The sequence below is a fragment of the Anabrus simplex genome, chromosome 2 (genome assembly GCF_040414725.1).
Source record: "Anabrus simplex isolate iqAnaSimp1 chromosome 2, ASM4041472v1, whole genome shotgun sequence".
Lineage (NCBI taxonomy): Eukaryota > Metazoa > Arthropoda > Insecta > Orthoptera > Tettigoniidae > Anabrus > Anabrus simplex.
In genome coordinates, this window is record NC_090266.1 from 258,656,665 (window position 1) to 258,678,141 (window position 21,477).

Below are 21,477 nucleotides of genomic sequence, written 5' to 3' on the forward strand. Positions count from 1 at the left end.
CATCGCAGACATCATTCTAGTAAGAAAGTGTGTGTGTTTTTATTGGACCACGAAATATTTTATTAGTAAGACAGTAACACGTGACGATACCCACAGTTTGATGCTGATTCTTCTGTAAAAGTGTCCACTGTTTAATACACGTGTGTCCAATATACACTTTGCCAGTAAACTGGAGTAGTTCTATCAGGTTAGAAACGTCACACAGAGTACAGTAGTAAACGTGTTATTGGGTGCTGGAGTACAGTGCTAGTAAGTAGCATGTGACCTCTGGAGTGCCCTGGTACAGGTTTCTCGAGTTGACTCCCTATAGGCGACCTGCGTGACTGAGTACGGAGCCCTACCTAAGATGATTTCTCCCGAGCTCGATAGCTGCAGTCGCTTAAGTGCGGCCAGTATCCAGTATTCGGAAGATAGTGGGTTCGAACCCCACTGTTGGTAGACCTGTTTCCCTATTTTCACACGAGGCAAATACTGGGGCTGTACCTTAAAGCTACGGCCGCTTCCTTCCCTCTCCTATCCCTTTACCATCCCACCGTCTCCATCTGTGTCGGTGCGTTGTAAAACCAATTGTTTAATTTCGTGTAGCTATTTCTAGCCGAGTGCAGCCCTTGTAAGGCAGACCCTCCGTTGAGGGTGGGCGGCATCCGCCATGTGTAGGTAACTGCGTGTTATTGTGGTGGAGGATAGTGTTATGTGTGGTGTGTGTGTGTTGCAGGGATGTTAGACAGCACAAAAACCCAGCCCCTGGGTCACTGGAATTAAGCAATGATGGTTAAAATCCCCGACCCGGCCGGGAATCAAACCCGGTACCCTCTGAACCGAAGGCCAGTACGCTGACCATTCAGCGAACGAGTCGGATAAATCCGAAAAAGTATATATCATCATTCCAATACTTGTTTGGACATATGGTGTTGACCAGAGGTCGCCCAGTAAAGTACAGTAGAGTTCTCGTCCCATTTGCGATCACTCTTATCAATAAGAATATGACTAACTAAACTCAGGTTCCTGTGAGGGGAATTTCCTACTGAAAGACTGGTACAGGGAGACAACTCTGAAGTAACTGGCGACAACTACGTGTTAGGATTCTGATATTGAAACTCGTTAAATTACTTTCTTTACCGCTTGAGTCCGATACGTTAATATCGGGACAGACAGAGACGAAATAGGACTCAAATGTACCTTTTGTTCATGGTTACCAGATGGTTGTGGATGTAAAGGCGATCAAATTAGTTCAAAAAGTAGGACAAAATGCGGGCGTATTAAAACAGTTGAATTTTACTTTCCAAATTCAAAACAAACATTTTTGCTGCGTAACATTTTGCTTCCTCGACAGTGAGACCCTTCTTCAAGAAATTGTAGCTTATCTCAAACTTACCGGTAAATTTACTTTCTTTTCCCCAATATACAATAGGGGATATTATTAAATGATGTGCAAACTGTATGGACGGACGGACGGACAGACATTATAAACTGTTATGCCTATCAGGGTTTGTCTGCAAACCTCTGAATTTACTAAGCGCTGCCACAAGTCTCTATTTGTAACTAGTTCTGTGGCCTTGTTTAGTTCCATACTTCACCCATAAGGCGAATAGGCTCATGGTAATTTTATCGATTTAATAGGTTTGGATATATGAATACAACGTACAGTGAATTCAGTACAGGCATTTTGCTGGAAGGTGACAAAGGGACCTCCCAAAGTTCAAGATTTTCCTTCGTACTTGGCTATAGGCACGTTTAGTACTGCACTTAAGTCATGAAGGCCTCCAATAAAAAATTAATGAGCCGCCTGGTGACAACTCACTGAAGATTCTCACGAAAGACCGGAAATGGCGAAACAAAGGAGCCACATCCAGAGTAGAGACGGGGATAATGGATGGAAAACAAGAACAGAGAGATACCCAACACCCCTTGACACAGTGGTTCAGTTCAACCAACACTACGTCAAAAGGGCCGTAGGCAATATTCAACCAACAAAAACATTGCAAATTTCAACCGCCCAAATGACAGAATAAAGGCAGTTAGTTCGTTTTCGAGACGAAATACAGTGCTCTTGACCTCGAGTAATTAGGAATAATTTTTCTGATAATTCTAGTGCAAAATTATAACCTGGATAATTAATTATAAGCAACTACGTCGTTAATGTGTGAATTGAATTCGTCCAAGAGAAAGTTCGAGCTACCGTAAGTCGTTAAGTAATCCGCTAGGAGACATTACACCACTGACGCTTATTATTTTATTTAAATGTGCACGAACGATTCTAATAATTCTTTGCAGCTGTGCAATGGCACCAACTTTCTTAGTCAGGGACGACATTTTATTTATTAAGCCATAGACGTCATAGTCAACAAATTGTATTAACTGTATTAATCCGCCACCCCCGTCTTCAAAAGTAGTTCCGGGGCGTGGTCAGAAAAACTCACAGCAATCGGTTACTATCAATATACCTGCGAGATTCGTCCATCACTTTGTGTCATCCGCGCCGTAGTGGCCAGCTTTGTGTATGAAAAGAATTGGATAAACATATCGGAAGTAATTAGGACCAGCGCCATTCTACGTCACCAACACAACGAACATTTGAATGGATGAAAACTATAACGGTATAAGTAGCATTTTGGTCATTCAGAGAAAAAGGCATTTAAACATCTTCAACTCTCATATAAAGCATGCTATTAGTAGTTATACCACCCATCACTAGAGCGCAGAATATTACTGCTATCACTTGTATCTCTTTGCTGGTGAAAGGATACATCCTCCCGGAGTTACATCCTGCACTTAACTCATTTTTTAAAAAATGTCACTTATACCGTTATGGTTTTCATCCATTCATTTGTAAGTTGTAATTTATAAACTTTAATCAGACTTTCAACGTTAAATAATTAAAGCTGGATGAAGTCGTATAATTGAATTAATAATTTCAAATGCTGAAAATTGAAGGTAGCTTATTGCCAGAAAAGTTAATATAAAACTGTATCAATCGAAGAGAATAGTTAGTGAATGAAGATTGTTATGATGTAGGAAGCAGTTCGGTTAAGAGAGATTCATTAAAGCTACATTTTCGTACCAACAGAAGGGAAGACGTTAGCCAGTAATACACATTGCTGAAACGAAGGTGGTCAAGGACACATTCAAGAGGCCATTCCAGTTCAGGCCCCAGAATGATTACACGAGACTTTGCCTACAAACAGTTAACGGTAGCCGGATTAAAATATTACAGAGTGAGGTAATGCCTGAGCAGCTGACCAGGAAAGAAGGGTTTCGACGATAGGAACCATTTATTCCAGAGAAAAACGTGATTTATAATGTAATTGTAAAATTAGTTTAGTTATTGCGTTAAATATTTTAAGCTTCAAGAATATCGTGTGATAAATTGATGCGTGTGAGTAGCGAAATAAAAATGCATTCTATTGGGGTATTCTCCGGTTCCTGTACCGTGCTTACGGCCTCAATCATGGGCTAACTTCGACATGGATAAGGAGGGCCAACTGAATGCAGTAATCAACCGTTTGCCAGCACAAGATAGAGGAAATGTTCAATTTTAATTTTTTGTGATTAATGTGGCGGAGATCAGTGCGTTGTCCGCATGTAGGGTAGAATTATATAGAATCCTCGTGTGGGAGGATTATACGGTTAATTATATCAAGTAGAAATTGAGTTCACGTACAATAATAATAATAATAATAATAATAATAATAATAATAATAATAATAATATAAAGATGCTCCATGTGGGAGATTGGAACAATGCAGTTTAACTCGATCAGGATTTGAGTGTTTTAATCTAGCATAAGGAATGAGATGAGATTACTAGTATCCGTGTCATTTTGATACTGATTTCTAGTAATCAGAAGTATCCGACACCGATCAGTGGGAATAAAACAGTATTATGATGATGATGATAAATTTATCATGAGCGAATAGTAATTTAGCTGAGGTAGCTTAAGATTTTCTGGTATAATTTGTGTGCATAGTGAATCTATGAGAGAATGGAGTATAATAATCAAATGTCAGAATTTAAGGAAAGGTTAGTAATTGTCCGCGAGTTTGAAAGTTAGAAGCAAAAGCTATTGTGTAGGCAATCAGATTTTAGTTATAGTAAAAGTAATGCCGTGTTTAGTAAAATACGGGTTCCATTGCTACCTTGCAAGAGGAAAAAAGATCTGTAATACTATAGACGTCCGATTGGAAGATTGAATACACAATCACAATTATGAAATGATATCCCAAGTGTAATTAATAAATTAAACGCGCGGGAAAACGCCGGAAGGGCAATGCCGTGAAGAAAATAAATGAAAATCGTCTTTAAAGAATAGGAAGACAACCTAATTCAAGATAATTAGCTCGATGAATCGGAGCACAAATCTGTGGATAAAATGAAAAAGGTGATAGAGTTGTTGAATACGCAAATAATTATCAGGGATAGAAAGACATAAAAAGGAATGACAGGTGAAGTCATGATTTCAAAGACGAAGGTGCTCGTAAACAGTTGTGGGAAAAGTGGACCAGTGAAAATGAGATAGGCCTACATAAGCAAGGTAGCAATGGGATAGGAACAATGTAATGTTTATTAAATCATGAGACGAATATAGTAAAATTTTAGGAGGATATTAATGTATGGATTGATTGCCGACAGCAGAACCTCGGTGAGTAATTTTAAAAAATGTAACCATGTGAGCTCCAGCATTAAATACTGCGATTTAATTTGTGCTTTTATTGACTTGATAACTTGTTTGTCATTGACCAGGAGTGTAAAGATTTAATTATGTTACTGCTATTAACATACTCATGAAATGTGGTGGAGACATGAGCTACTGGTACATTCAGTGAGATATAGTACAGAGTCACTAAAGATGCCAGTTAACAAAACCACGTTACGTTATCTGATACGGCTATACGGTGGTAGTGAGATTGTCGCTGAGTTGTGTTCGAATCAGAGTAGGAAGGTTGTGAACATCATATGTTGTACATTCATTGTAAGATATTATATTTCAGGATAATGTGCTCTTGTTTATTTTATTTAAATGAACACTATGTTAACTGTGTTGTGTATATTTGTATATATAATTTCAGTGGTGGTTTTATCCTTTAATTTAGTAGCACTAAGGAAGGACAATCCGGTGGTCATGGTTAATGAATTGCAACATTTTTCTTTAAATGAATGACATTTCAAGTAAATCGCAATAACCACTAAACTGTAACTAGAAAACATGTCATGTCATTGAACCGACCTTGATAATTTAACTTAATGTCACCTAGAATGAATTCAATGAACCCGCAATGGACATCTGGATATAGAAGTTGAAATTAGTATAACTGCAATCATGGGAATTCGGAAACCTTACTTCACTTGACTTTACAGTATATCACAAGTCATCTCCAGGTTCTTAGTTGCAAAGAGTCGTCGATTTTCAGTCAGCACGTTGCAAAACATCTTTCCACATCAACGGATGTTTAGGGTTCATATTAGGAGTGAGATCCACCTCTTCAAAAACACTCATCACTATTTTCTCCTTTCAATACTTCAAATCTTTCACATAATTTGATACCTGTGGTTTTTCAAGCACTACTTTTATTTTTTATATCTTTGCAGATACGGTTCTTAAATATGTATATATGATGGATGAACTGATGATTCTAATTGAGAATGAGAAGTAAAAATGTAATCGAAAGAAGGTAACTTGCAAAACAAAGCCGTTAAGACCTAATAAAAGGCTAAAAGGACCAATAAGCCAAAAAACGTCGAAAAGGCACAAAAAAGGACAAAACCCACAATTTCCTGGCCCATAATACCCAGAATGAACATGTATTATATTGGGCCTCGTCTTCGTACACTCGAGGAAGAAACGTTTTTCAACTTCCGAGCCCAATATCATTTTCTACTAGCTTATATCCGGTTATTATATTATGAGGTTGGTAGTAGAATTTCGCCCGTCATCACGTAACCGCAATATCCCAGGAAGTGCTCGCAGATTCTCCTCAGAATGGAGAGTGTGGTACAGTTTCACGGCGTTACGTAGCGGTGATATTAATCACGATGTTACCATTGTATTTTGAAATATGAATCACCAGCTATTATTCTTAGGACTGGATTGTTCATGCTCTTTAATTACGGATTGCATAAATCATGGGAAAGTGACTTCTTGCGTAACTTTTCCGTTTACGACTCTAACGGAAAATGGAAAGGAAACTTTTAAACCCTTGTGCAAAGAGATGGAAATATTCCCGCTGTAGGCTTCACCAATCACAAGTCGTTCTTGACCTTCATGCGAACTTGATAAGTTTGCATTGTGGGAGGTCTTTCCGTCCGTCACTGCTGGATTTAAAACTAGTCTAGTACCTCCGACCGCAAAACTGTAATTAAAAGCAAGACCTCATTTATTATTTGGTTACTGTAGTGAAAAGTACACATACACCGTAATCAGTATTTGTCTATTGCATTTGAATTGAATGAGAACATTCATTCATGCATTCATTCATTTATTCGTGAAAATCTCTCAAATTTCGTGGTTATCCGTGTCTGGGAGAGAGGAGTGTTCATTTATTCATGCATGCATGAATAAAATTCAATAATAAAACCATTCATTCATTCATGCATGCACGAACACAATTCAGTCATGAAATCATTCGATCACGAATTCATAGTGTCGTTCGTTCGTTCAAAATGTATGGGTTAATTGTTTGTCCTAAATAAATACACGTTCAAGAAGGAACTACAAATTTAAAAGTGGATTGAAATGGTTAATAAGTTCAATGATAATATCTAATGTAGTAATAGATAAATAGTAATAAGGAAAAAAATGCATTAATCAACTTATTTTAGATTACATTAAGTTATTACTCTCTAGTTCATTACATTCAGTATTTGTCTAAGAATGATCTACCCCATCTGCCCTCGTCCGATTGTACTTCCTTCTACTAGTGCATTCCGAACTACAAGGGGTTAGCTAGCTTTGAGAGTTGCTTGTCGAGTGTTCGGGGTTTCCCCACACATGCCGCAGATACAATTATTCGCACGAGGGCAGTCTCATGCGTATACTGTGCAAGATGTGTTAAGACCGATTCAATGCTCCGACAACCTTCCTTTAGCAGGAAGGAACCGTGGACGTGGAAACGACCGTTAAGATGACTAATATCATAATGTGGAATGGAGTTTAATATCCTTGCCACCGAGCGTGTTGTCCGTGCGGTTAGGGGTGCGCAGCTGTGAGCTTGCATTTGGGAGATAGTTCGAACCTCACTGTCAGTAGCCCTGAAGATGGTTTTCCGTGGTTTCCCATTTTCACACCAGGCAAATATTGGGGCTGTACCTTAAGGCCACGACCGCTTCCAACTCCTAGCCCTTTCCTGTCCCATTGTCGCCGTAAGACCTGTCTGTGTCGGTGCAACCTACCGACGCAGTAGGCGAAGGTTTGTCACAAATATCGTTAAGCAGCCCAGACGAAGTCCTGTCTACCACCATAAATGTTCAGTGGGGAATCAATGTGATCACTCTGACCTTGGAATTTCACCAATACTTTGGAAAGCAGATTAAATTAAAATAAATTAAAATAGGCCTAGTACATTTCCCTATTATTGCACGAATTATAGTAAAACGGGATGGGCGACATTTTGGGCGCACCGTAATGTTCGGCTTGCCCTCAACTTACATCGGGTTCACCGGGCGAGTTGGCCGTGCGCGTAGAGGCGCGCGGCTGTGAGCTTGCATCCGGGAGATAGTAGGTTCGAATCCCACTATCGGCAGCCCTGAAGATGGTTTTCCGTGGTTTCCCATTTTCACACCAGGCAAATGCTGGGGCTGTACCTTAATTAAGGCCACGGCCGCTTCCTTCCAACTCCTAGGCCTTTCCTATCCCATCGTCGCCATAAGACCTATCTGTGTCGGTGCGACGTAAAGCCCCTAGCAAAAAAAAAAAAAAAAAAAAAAAAAACTTACATCGGAGGTGAAAGCATGTTGTTGTGTTAATCTATCCAAGCGTTGATCCTGTGTCGTAGCCGTCGCCGCCCACCCAAACGACCATCGTTAACACAAAAGCAGAATTGGCTCTCATCGTTCGCCATTCGACCCCCTAGACATATCTTTGACACCACTGGAGATGGGCTGCACGATGTTGAGGCGTGAGCGCGGTCAGTCCGGTGGGAACCGTGACCACAAACAAATAGATCAACCAAACCTACAACCTTAAGACGCCTGTACATTGTAGACTTTTCCCGCGAGAGCTATCTAATGAAACTCGACGTGTACACATTACTTACAGTAGAGCTCTCGGGAACTCGCGCTCGAAGCTCTACCTGGTGTCGCTTGAGAGAGCGACCACGTGTAGTTTACACAGATTTCGTAAACTAGGTAGACTGATCTAGATCTATTCACGCAGTTAAATAGACCTCACGCTCTAGGAGCACAAGTATGACAGTATTTTTAAGTTCGTGCGAGTGTTAGGGGGGGGGGGGGATGAGGTGAGTGGAGTGCGTAGGGGGGGGGGGGGGGAGAATGACTTACCAGTTAATTGAACTTAGTCACAGCCGGAATTGCCTAATTGTTCATTAAAAGTGTACATAGACCTTCAACCAAAAGTTGATTTAAAAATGTACATTTATATCCGACTGAATTATTTTATCTTACATACCTGTAGCGAGAAATGTCACTGGGTCTGTTTGATGGTGAACTTTCTTTTCTGAGGTGTGTACGCTGTTTTTAAAAATATAATTTGTGGGTAATTAATGCAAGCAAACACTGGAATTCCTCATTAGACATTCCTACGATATTCACATACGAATTCATGTGGCCGTGGCCTTGAGGTACAGCACTAGCATTTGCTGGTGTGAAAATGGGAAACCACGGAAAACCATCTTCAGGGCTACCGACAGTGGGGTTCGGAACCCACTGCCTTCCGGATGCAAGCTGACAGCTGCGCGTCCCTAACCGCACGGCCAACTCGCCCGGTGCGCACCTTTCTCTGAACAGCGCAAACATCGATGCACTGCTGACATTTCTTGTCTAACGTGTTGCACAATTCTCCGGCATGTCCATCTGTGTCACGGAGACTCGCACACACGATACGTGGCTACGCCGGTCTGCATACCAACAACGTCCAACACAACTTGGGACCACAGTTCACCGCTGAAAGCGACACGGTACTCTCTCTTTAGATAATGACATGCCCCAGATCTTGGACGATCAACTCTGTTCTTCGTTCAACAGCACTACACTGCCTATAATCTCACGTGTGTTCTTACTACACTCATTCTCATTGAAGATAGTATCTTCCGTTACGGTATTAATAAACATCTCGGATATGTTTAGGCTTGGCTTAACCCAATTCTGGCCCATGCATTCGAGATTTTTTAAATGGAGTCGTGTGCCTGGGTTCTGGTTCCACGCAAAACTAGGGCTCCCATGGTTATGTTCTTGACATCAAATGTCGATTAAAATACAAGCTTGTTTGCTTGCTGAACTCTAACTATGAGGAAACTTTGCAAAGATGATTTTGAAGACTCTTTAAGAACTATGAAGACTATGACGGCGGCACGTACCCAAACGGGGATGTACAGGGCGTTCAGATCCACCCCGATGTATCTCCCAAAAGTTTAAAAGCATAAATTTGATATGTTCCGATAAGTGCGTTGAAAATTAAGTTTTGCAATAACTGCAAACGATTGAATCTGAGTGTTTATTTTCGTAATTTCACGAATATTAGCATTCGAAATAATATACATAATTATTCACTATGTATTGCACCCATAAGGCGAAAAGGGCACAGTACGTTTTATATTTTTCGATAACTGTTAGCAGTAAATCTGTGTCCACTTTAGTTCTCCGCTGGATAGGCTTAAAATATGCAAACCAGTAATATTCTACAGTATATTGGACCCCATGCGTAAAGAAATCCAGGCTATGTCTGTCGAGAAGAATCTCATTTCAAGAAGAAATGTCACGCACTCACGTCGTGGGGTTCCTCATCTCCGTCGTGGTTAATGCCGGCTAAGCAGACGGTCTCATTTTTCTGCTCATTATGCCAGCCGGAACTGGAACGCACATGTCTCATGTCTTAAACTATAAGTGTTTCTACCTTTCTTCATTCTGTGCTTCTTAAAATCACCATGTAACAACGAAGAGAGAGATTGAATCGGATGTTACGATGCACCTACCTTCCAGCAAGCCGGGCTGAGTAACCCAGAACGGTAGAGCGCTGGCCTTCTCAGCCCAACTTGGCAGGTTCGATCCTGGCTCAGTCAGGTGGTATTTTAAGGCGTTCAAAGAAGTCAGCCTTGTGTTCGTAGATTTGCTAGTACGTAGAGTTACTGCAGAACAACATTCCGGCAAATTGGCGTCTCCCGAAAACCATCAAAGTAGTTAGTGGGACGTAAAACTTAATAATATTAATAATAATACTTCGGCTTTTTGGCTGAATGGCCAGCGTAGTGGCTTTTAGTTCAGAGGGTGCGTTTCCCGGGATTTTAACCACGTCTGGTTAATTCCCGTAGCTCGGGGGCTGGGTGTTCGTGTTCGTCTTAATCCTAATCTTCATTTACATACAACATAACACACTACAAATCACTATAGAAACACACAACAGCAAATACATTTTTTCACATAGGGTTGGAGTCAGGAAAGGCATCCGGCTGAAAAACTGGGCTAATTCCATACAAGGTGCCGACCCAAGTAATTGTCAAGAGGTCAGCGAGGTCAGAGGTTAATTCTCAACAAAAATCCGTAAATTTCTCTGAAGTGGAGCCCCATAACTGTTTAGGGACCACCGTTGGATTGAGTAGTCCTACCTGCCTGAGCACAAGGAGGGCCACAACTTAGTATGTCCGAGAAGCCCACTCCGATTACATAGTAATTAGTATCCTGACTCTCAGGACGTATCCGGCTCCGTGGCTAAACGGTTAGCATGATGGCCTTTGGTCACAGGGTTCCCGGTCCGATTCCCGCCAGGGACGAGAATCTTAACCATAATTGGTTAATTCTGCTGGCATGGGGCTGGCTGTATGCGCTGTCTGCAGTATCATGTTATCCTCATCACGGTGCGCAGGTCGCTTACGGGAGTCAAACCAGAAGACCTTTATCTGGCGAGCCGAACTTCTTCTCGGACACTCCCGACACTAAAAGCCATACGCCATTTCCATTTACTAGGACATAACTACAAGAACTGCACGAGCATGATGATGATGATGGTCCTACGTACCACAAACTACGGTAATTCTACGGTTTTCGGAGACTTAAACATGCCGGAAATGTTAACCCAGTAGATATTTTACGTTCCGTTGAGCATCGATACAAAGCTGGCGTCTTTGACCCCTTGAGATACCACCGGGCGGACCTGTAATCGAACCTACCACCTTTAACTCTCCCATCTAGAACCACTCGAAACAAATACTAAAACCATACTCCATGGTGAAACAGTCCAGAGGGTATGGCCTACCCAGCAACCACTGCTCAGCTCGAAGGCCTGCGGATAATGAGGTGGCGTATGGTCAGTATGACGAATCCTCTCGGCCGTTATTCTTGGCTCTCTAGACCGGGGCCACCATCTCAGGCAGATAGTTCCTCAACTGTAATCACATAGGCTGAGTGGACCCCGAACTAGCCCTCAGATCCAGGTAAAAATCCCTGACCTGACCGGGAATCGAACCCGGGCCCTCCGGGTAGGAGGCAGGCACGCTACCCCTACACCGTGGATTCGGCAATCTAGAGGCACTCAACCTGGCAAAATACTCGATCTTAACCATCCGGAAGTGGTTTTCCACGATAAAATCGGACAAAATGCGGATCTCTCCCAATCTCCGCTGGCATGAAGCAACAAGAAGTCGTTATACAACGAGTACAAAGAATGTACACAGTTGATCGGTTCCCTAAATGTAAACTGGCGATTTCATTATGTAGTCACGTCCAGTGTGGGAGACATTCATTGCCTATTCAGTCTCCGATAAGTGTTTCAACATAATACGTCGTGAAACTATGACTGCCCCTTTCGGCCCATAGCTCAGATTATAACAAACGTGTAGTCACACTTAGGGACGCCACCAGTATCAACTCCCCAAGATTTGCTCTTCCTTTGCGTTCAGGTAATGGTATAAGGAGCTGGAGACCTCATAATTACAGTGGAGGGTGAGTGAGTTGATTGAGTTTATTGATGATTTTACATGCCGCTGAGGCCGAAAGGCCCATTTATGCAAGTTCACATACAGTTAAATAAAAGGTCTGAGAATGCAAACTTTACGTAACATTGCTGGGAAGAATAGCTCGGATGGTTGAGCGCTGGCCTTCTGAGCCCAACATGTCGGGTTCGATCCTGGCTCAGTGCAGTGGTATTTGAAGGTGCTCAAATACGTCAGCCTCGTGTCGGTAGATGTACTAGCATGTTAAAGAACTCCTCCGGAGAAAAATTCCGGTACCTGTGCGTCTGCGAAAACCGTAGAAGTAGTAGACATAAATTCAATAACATATTTGTTAGGCCTATATTTAATTCAAACTAAAACTTTCTTTTTACAATTTGCTTTACGTCGCACCGACGCAGATAGGTCTTATGGCAACGATGGGATAGGAAAGGTCTAGAAGTGGGGAGAAAGCGGCCGCGGCCTTAACTAACCTACATCCCCAGCATTTGCCTGGTGTGAAAATTGGAAACCACTGAAAACAATATTCAGGGCTACCGACTGTGGGGTTTGAACCCACTATCTCGGATGCAAGCTCACAGCTAAGCGCCTCTAACCGCACGGCCAACTCGCTCGGTGAATTTGTATTATGATTGTGCCTGAACAAATAAAAAATACAGTGAAATTATACAAGATTTGAAATTAAAGCATTATTAACACTATTTTTGTGATACAAGTGTTGAGAAATTGTAGAAATAAAAGTATCGTTTTAAGAAATATCCGGCTTTTTGTATGGGAAACGAAAGTTTGTTTTCTAAGCACTTTTCGTACTCCTCCAAGAAGAAAGATCTTAAGGACTGTTGGGTTTAGTTTGCAGTGCCTATTAAAGATGTATGATGCCGTGTAAATAAATTCATTGTTAAAAATTAGTGGTACTGTGGATGAGAATTTGAATACTAGTCTTTTTAAACCTATTAACTCTGTTAAGAATGGACTCTGTACGTTTAAATCTATACTGTATATAAAATAACATGCCCTGACTGATCCATCACCGCCGAGCCAAAACTACTGGACATTAAGAAGTAAAATTTTGGGGATACATATATATTAGGGTGTAGGTGCTCACTAAGAGAGGATTTCGGGATATTCCGTCGTTAAGGGGGTGCAAAGGGGGGTGAATTTTTAAAATGAGGATATCTATATCTCAGAAAATGAAAAGTTTACAGACGTAAAAATTGGTATTTGGAATCTCCTTTGAAAATAAACACGTATTTTTTTTTGTTTTTGGATAATCCGATGAACACGGAGTGAACAGGAGTGACAAACGGGATGAATTTTTAAAAAGATTATATCTGCAAATTATCTCAGACACGTAACATATTACAGATTTGAAAAATGGTATTTGGAATTTCCTGTAAAAGTAAAGAAATATATTTTTTCGGAAAATCCGCTTAAGGGGAACTAAAAAAGGGAAGATTTTTAAAATTAGCATATCTACAGTATATCTCAAAAACTTAACATGTTGCAGACGTGAAAGTTGATATTTGGAATCTCCTTAAAAAATAATGAAACACGTATTCTTTTGTATTCGGGAAAAACCCTTAACGGGGGAGGGGGTGAACGAATTGAAAAATTGAATTATTTGTATGACAATATATAGTCTATACCAAAAAATCCAAAGATATTAAAAACGTGTAACTGGTATTTGGTATTTCCTTTAAAAATAAACACTCATTTTGGGGAATGGACTTGGTAAGGGAGGGGGGGGGGAATGAAAACGGAGATTAATTCCTTTTACGATAATACACACATCTCATACTGAAGATCTTACAGTCGTAATAATTCGTATTTTGAAGCCCTTTTAATGAAACCGGTACAGTTTGTTTTTGGAAAATTCACTTACGTGGGGGAGTGTGAAAGGAAGTGAAAAAAAAATTGAAATATTTTTCTGGAGAAATTTATATATCTCAAGACAGAAGATTACAGACGTGGAAATTGGTATTTGGAATCTCCTTTAAAAATAAACACGCATTTTTGGGGTGCGACGAAACTAACTTAACGGGTGGGGGTAGACTGAAAAAAGTAGTTCAATTCTTTTCATGAGGATACTTATATCTAAAAAACTGAAGATGTTACAGACGTGAAAATTGGTATTTAAAATCTCCTTCAAAAATAAAGAAACATGTATTTTTGTTTTCGGAAAATATACTTAGATGGGGGTGGGAGTAGGGGATGGACTGATCAAGAAGTTGAATTCTTTTTATGGGGATACTTACGTATATCTCAAACTGAAGATGTTACAGATGTGGGAATAGGTATTTGGAATCTCCTTTAAAAATAAAGAAACGTGCATTTATTTCTATTTTGACTTTTTCTCACATGTACAATTCTGTGTAGCATGGTCGTCTCAGCCCCAAAAGGTAATACCACAAACATTGTTTACAGAGAATTTCTGGGGTAAATGAAACTCTATTTTTGGGTGAGTTTTTATACTTTAGGAATTTTCAGATAATGTCTTAGTACAATGCCGAGGAACGATTACTTTGATCAAATTATGAAATCCACGCGAGCGAAGCCACGGGTAATTGCTAGTACATTATAAAAGTAGATTATAGTCGTCGTTTTAAGAATTTTATTCGTAGTGACAGCTGTTGAGATCTCCTGATGTTCATGAAGTTTCAGGTATTGCAACTTCATGTAGTAAGGGCACCCCTGGAATTTGTAACGTAACAAACGCATGATTTCTACACTTTGTTTAGTGTTCCAAGTTTAATATAAATTCTTACATACAACTGAACCATAGTTAATGATCAGGAATATCAGATTTTGAACAAGTGGTGCATTTAAAACGATGCATGAATTATAGTTGCCAGGCAATTTCTGGGGCTGTGTAAATAGTGGCCATTTTATTCCCACTCCTAGACCTTTCCTGTCCCATCTTTGTCATAAGACCTATCTGTGTCGGAGCGACGTAAAGCAAAGTGAAAATATACCAGTATGCGATTCTGTCGAAAATTAGACCTACATTGTAAACTCTTTCACTGTAAGAGATATGTCTCTAGAATGTTTATGGCTGAGAGGGAGTCGAGGAGTTCGGTGTCAACATTGCATATAAATGAGGTCTTTCCAATATTTCATTGGAAGTTGTGACTTACGCTCCATTCGATCAAATAATGTTATCGTTTTTACGTCTCACTAACTGCATTTTCCGTTTACGGAGACGCCGAGGTGCTGGAATTTAGTCTCGCAGGAGTTTTTACGTACCAGTACATCTATTGACACGAGGCTGACTTATTCCAGCTCCTTCAAATATCACCGGACTGAGTCAGGATCGAACCTGCCAAGTTGGGGTCAGAAGGCAGCGTCCTAAACAGTCTGACCACTCAGCCCGGCTCCATGCGATCAAGCGGGAGATGTCTTGATTAAAGTGCTTTATTCGAAGTAGTGGGACTGAAGAGGAAGAGTGTGTCTGTTAACCTATGTTCATGTGTTGTAGTTTCTGTACTACTCATGTACATATTTGTCCTTTGTATTCTCGGCTGAAGTAAGGGACCCATTAACTTCACTGGACTAAATTCTCGGAGCTGATCGAGAGAGCGTAACATATCTGAAGGGTACATACACGTTCCATTAGACTCAAATAACTTGTTCTTTTCCAAACACATTTTTAAAGGGCATGCTACTTCTGTTTCGTCTTGCGCTGCTTGTGTAACAAGGAGATTACACCGCAGTCTGCTAGCAAATGCTAATTTTACAGTTCGCTTCCGTGGTTAGAATTCTACGATTAGGTTAAATGCGGAAGCATGAGAGACCAACCGTGAACGAATACAGTCACGAATAGTTACACGTCTCGTGCACTAATAACTCTAGAACAGCCTTGCTTCTGAGTTAGGGCGTTACCAAACAATCTTCAACCAATTATTTCCAAGGTAGACTTTATTAAGACAGAGTTCCTAAACTGGTGTTTTCAACAACAACTCTGCGAACATCCGTTGCTCATCCTTAGTGGACGATATTGTTAGTTTCTTTCCAAACGACTCCCGTCCAACAAATTTCTCCTCGCAGACCCGAGGTTTGAACCCCAGATCCGAGCTATCTATCCTGTTGGACAAGATAAGATCTCTTCACCGAGCAGATTGACCGTGCAATTAGAGGCGCACAGATGTGGCCTTTCATTCGGGAGATAGTGGGTTCGAACCCCACTGTTGGCAGCCTTGAAGACTTTCCGTAGTTCCCCATTTTCACACCAGGAAAATACTGGGACTGTATCTTAAATCCACGGCCCCTTCCTTCCCACTCCTAGCCCTTTCCTGTCGCATCTTCGCCACAAGACTTCTCTGTATCGATGTGACGTAAATCAAATTGTAAAGAAGAAAAATCCCTCTTCAGTCGTTAAACATGAAATTACTATACATACAGCAGATTACCCAATTAATATAAGAATCTGATATTTGTGTTATCAGTCCATAGTGATTTCATGCGACTGTGGTTTCACATTTTCACACCAGGCAAATGCTGGGGCTGTTCCTTAAGGCCAGGGCCAGTACCTTCTCAATCCTAGAACTTTCACAACCTTCCGTCGCTAGAAACCGATGTGTCCGTACGATGTTAAACCAGTACCAAAAGAGAAATTTGATACAGCCTTCCATGCCACCCTGTCCTGTTATCCTCTTCAACCCTAGTAACTTCTGCATCTTACATTTACTCTAATCCGTTTTATCATATTCATTCCTTGGTCTCCCCTGTACACTTCTCTAACATCAAAGAAACATGTCACCGAGCTCGATAGCTGTAGTCGCTTAAGTGCGGTCAGTATCCAGTAATCGGGAGATAGTGGGTTCGAGCCCCACTGTCGGCAGCCCTGAAGATGGTTTTCCGTGGTTTACCATTTTCACACCAGGCAAATTGCGGGGCTGTACCTTAATTAAGGTCACGGCCACTTCCTTCAAATTCCTAGGCCTTTCCTATCCCATCGTCGCCATAAGACATATCTGTGTGGATGCGTAGCTTGATTCAGTATAGTGTTATTTGCGATCCGATGTACCTGTCTCATCTTAAACATTCTTCTGTAACACCATATTTCAAAGGCTTGTACTCTCTTACTGTCTTTACCGGTTCCCCATACTTCAATTCCATATAATGCTGCATTTCATACAAGTCTTCAGGAACGTTTTTAATGCACATATGACCGAGATGAGGAAATTTAAGAAAGGCCTCCCCTACTTGGGTTGGTCCCGAATTCTTCTGCAGTCGGGCCAGTCGAATTGCAGTGGGGTCTCCTGCCAAAAGTACAGTACCTACTATAAAACATTTGGTACCTCAAAAGTAATCACCTGAACTGTTGAGACATTTATCTCGCTGGGTGATGAAATCCGATGCCCAATTGAAAAAGCTGGCGGACTGTCGACCTGTATCTAGTGACACGTCATTGTGTGATGCAAACAGATGTCCATGAATGCCTTTCAGCTCCACAAAGATGTAAAAATCGAATGGGGAGAGATCAGAGCTGTTGGAAAGTTGTTGAAGAATTTCCCACTCAAATCTCTGGAGTGAATTCCTGTTGGTAATTACGTGGCGGGCGTTATCATGAAGGATAATGCCGCATGCCCGGGCGTTTTGACTTGATAGTGCGCCTCAGTTGTTACTACGCGTCTTCATAGCGCTGTGTGGATTGTGGCTGAAAGAAGACTCGTGGGCATCGGATTGCATCTGATGACGTATGTGAGTAGCTATAGACGTGGTTCCGTCGACAGCCCGCCAGGGGTTTCAAGAATGTGAGCGACCGTTTCATCGCCCAGTGAGAAAAATATCTTACAATTTTGATTACTTTCTAGCAGGTAACCTGTTTTAATTTGACTGTCCCCTTGTGTCATTTTATATGTTGTGCTAGGTCACGTTATTACAGAAATAGTTTGTATCTGTACAAACTTCATAGTTTTCTTCCATCCAAACGCTGAGACAATGCTATAATTTCATCGTATTTGTCTTTAGTCCCTGATAAAATTTATGAATATCAATCCCAGGCCTCGATAACAAAGGTTAAATTCTTACGTGACCCTTTCTTTTGATTCACACGTCTAGGTGTATGCCTTGTTCTTGTTTAAAAGTTTATTTAGTCATGCATTCTACGCCCATGCCTTCTAACCGACCCTCCATAGTCGAACCTGCCCTGACGGACACCTTCCTTCAGTGGACCCCTCCCTATATAGACATTCATCCATGGAACAGATTCTTTTTTTACGTCAGACTCGTGATAGATAAGCCCCGTTTACGCGAAAACTTCAAACCCCGGACAGCGGGCATTGCTATTGTCTCGCCCTCCTGTCTTAAGCGGACACCTTACACGTTCCACGACAATTTCATTCACCGGGCTATTTATACTATTTGGAGTCCAAGGAAGAGGTTAATGTACCAAATAATCTTGTTGGATATATTAAGTTAATCCTTCTGTACAAGTCTCTTTCCAAATCGTTCGTTTTGGTCGTCTTCCAGTTTTAATTAGTGTACATGCCGACAATTAGTTGCCAAGGAATGCCACCAGTGATTGTTTATTCATAACTTACGAATGGATTTTCCAACTCGGCGTGCATCCACGAACCTACTACGCTGGCGTAGCAAGGGAGAGGTGATACTCCCACGTGGCGCGTCCCAGGTGGCGGATAGGGGGGTCCTAACCGGCTTGCGGGCAGACTTGAGGGAAATAAAATACCTCTCGCGGACCAAACACACTACCCCCTGCGGGTGGGGGACGCACATGTAGAATACAGCCGCGGCATCCCCTGTCTGTCGTAAGAGGCGACTAAAAGGGGCGACTAAGGGATGATTGAATTAGAACCATGAAACTACCTTTGATTCGTACCATCATGCGGGGAACACCATGGGTTGCCTGTACTTGCGAGTAGTACCACTACATTAGGTACGAAATAGGTTTGTGATTCGTAGCAGTTAAGAGGCTGGCCTGGTGGTTTCTAGTACCCGTGCGTCGTACCCATGTGAGCAACACTGCGAGTCTGGGCGTAGCCTGTGAGTTGTACCGCTATATGAGCGACACCGTCGGTCTGCGTTGCCTGTGATTGGTGCCCACCATGTGAGGAACACCACGGGAATATCGGCGCCCGTGATTAGTACACCTAGGTGAGCAGCCTCTTCGGTTTGCGTTGGCTGTGAGTGGCGCCATTGTGTGAGAAACACCATAGGTCTGCGTTCCCTGTACGAAGTACAATACTTGTGAGTAGTACCATTTTGTGTGGTACACCGTGAGTCTTCGCTATTTTTGATTAGTACCCCAAGATGACAAATACCATGGTTCTACTTTACTCGCGACATGCGCCATTCTGTGGGGCCTTAGACATGGATTTTGCACCCCTTTAGACATCAAGCATCATTGTGCTTTATAAGTGGTTCCTTGGTCAGTAATACTATTATTTACGATCTTTTTCGAGTCTGATCCACTGTTTTGTTTTGTTTGTTTTTTGTTGGATTCATGTCCATCCATTCATTCTTCATGAAATTTTTAATTTTTTTTTTTGGTCAGTGGATGAATTTGTACTTTTTATTTCATTTCGTATCATTAGGTGCCGATGACCTCGATGTTAGGCCCCTTGAAACAAGAAGCATAATGATCATCATCACTATTCATAACCCAGATTGTCGCCAATAAGTTTGAGGTCAGGTAGAGAAAGAAGACTTACGAAGAGACTTGCATGCTCCAACTGTTGAGTCAGCAATAAGTACCATAGCATTTCAAACGCCCAGTAAACAAGAGTAACAAGGGAAGAACATGTTTAGATCTCGACATTTCGTTGGTTCAGAATAATAAAAATAAAGATGTATGCTTATATTTCAGGTACAGTTACCGAAACTCTAGTTGTATACACTTAACATTTCTCGATTTATTGAACTGAATTACATTATGTAAAAGAAAATGCTGAGTTGGTAAACAGATGTGTCAGTATTTCTCTTAATTTGCTGAGTTAATAAAGAAAAAGCACGTCAAAAAGTTACTTTGTTGGGTTAGTGTTAAATGTCGTGGCACTGATCGTTCAGGTTGTATACCTGTAACTTATATCCTTGTACTTTGCTGTTCTCATAAACTCTTATATATTATACTTCCCATTTCTTACTGCCCTGGTCTTACCGAATGAATCCATTCTAACGCGGGCACTTGGCAAGGTTGATACTCAAAGAAATGAAATGCGAGCCTTGCGGAGTCTATCACTAGTCTGTAAGGACTAGCATATTCTGTTCAACAATTGTTAACGCGAGTGTCTTCGAGCTTGACTCCCCTCCCACCCCCCCACCCCACAAAAATGAAATGTAGAGTCGGGAATTAGTTCTTACCTAACCAATTCTACAAAGAAACTAAATACTGTAAATTGATACAACATAAATACAATTAAAATTAAATGCTTCATACTGTACATATGTTACCCAAATACCTGCACCCAACAATCAAGTGAAATAAATTGGTAATAATAATCGTATAAGAGATAGGAGGAAATGTAAACTGTAATAAACATAGAACGATCACAGTTGCGAATAACACGCGAGGTCAGAAAGTGTACAGCACATCATGACTGTAAACAAATATCGCACAGATGGCGAACGTACGACTGTACACCAGGTCTCACCGTAGATAAAAGCACGCACCGCTCTGAGGCTGACTAAAAGTAAGAATAAAAAAAGGTAGATGTTCTTTGCCGTTAAAATATTCGATTAACTTCGACAACCTCGTTCCAGCGAACACCTCCCGTAACGGACATTTCCCATAGAACTGACGGTGTCCGCGGAGGAGAGGTTGGACTGTATAAGTAGAAATTAATTTCGGTGTTTCCGAATACACTTTGCAAATTTGAGTGAAAATAGTTTACTTTTTTAATAGTGGAGGAGGGGATAACGAATAGGATATTACGCTTGCGTCAGGTAATGAGGATAGGACCTACAAGTAGGCTTATCGTTACACTAACTCAAGACAGGTTTTAGTGGGGCGATGGCACTGGTAAGGAAGTGGCCGTGGCTTTAATGTCCCGGGATAAGTGGACCCTCCCAAACACCACATTTCTCGGCAGTGTGAACCTGCGAGATTCGGTGCTGGGTTCTTCCCTGTTCGCTCGCCGCTACTAAGGGAATCCTTGTAGGTTTCTTTTCCTCCGCTTAATAATATGCTTACATTCAGCGGGTAGTCTCGCCTGCTCTGAGGTCGTGTTTGGTTTGTGCGTGTCGCACAAAATGTTCGGTCGCTGCACACACAGCACACTTTTGAGCTTGGTCGCGGGGCAAGGGCGGTGAACCAGCGCCAGCAGACACAAAGACGCTGCGCGGACCAACCCTCCCGTCTCACACACTCTCAGTGGTGGTGTCGACCGGTCCAGCTCCACCGGGGTGA

General features: G+C 41.5%; 1 protein-coding gene across 3 annotated transcripts in view; it reads left to right on the forward strand.

The window, feature by feature from the left end:
• The window catches only part of LOC136864037 (very long chain fatty acid elongase AAEL008004), a 367,556-nt gene that overhangs the window by 181,974 nt on the left and 164,105 nt on the right, over nt 1-21,477 (forward strand). The gene's annotated exons all lie outside the window — the stretch shown is intronic.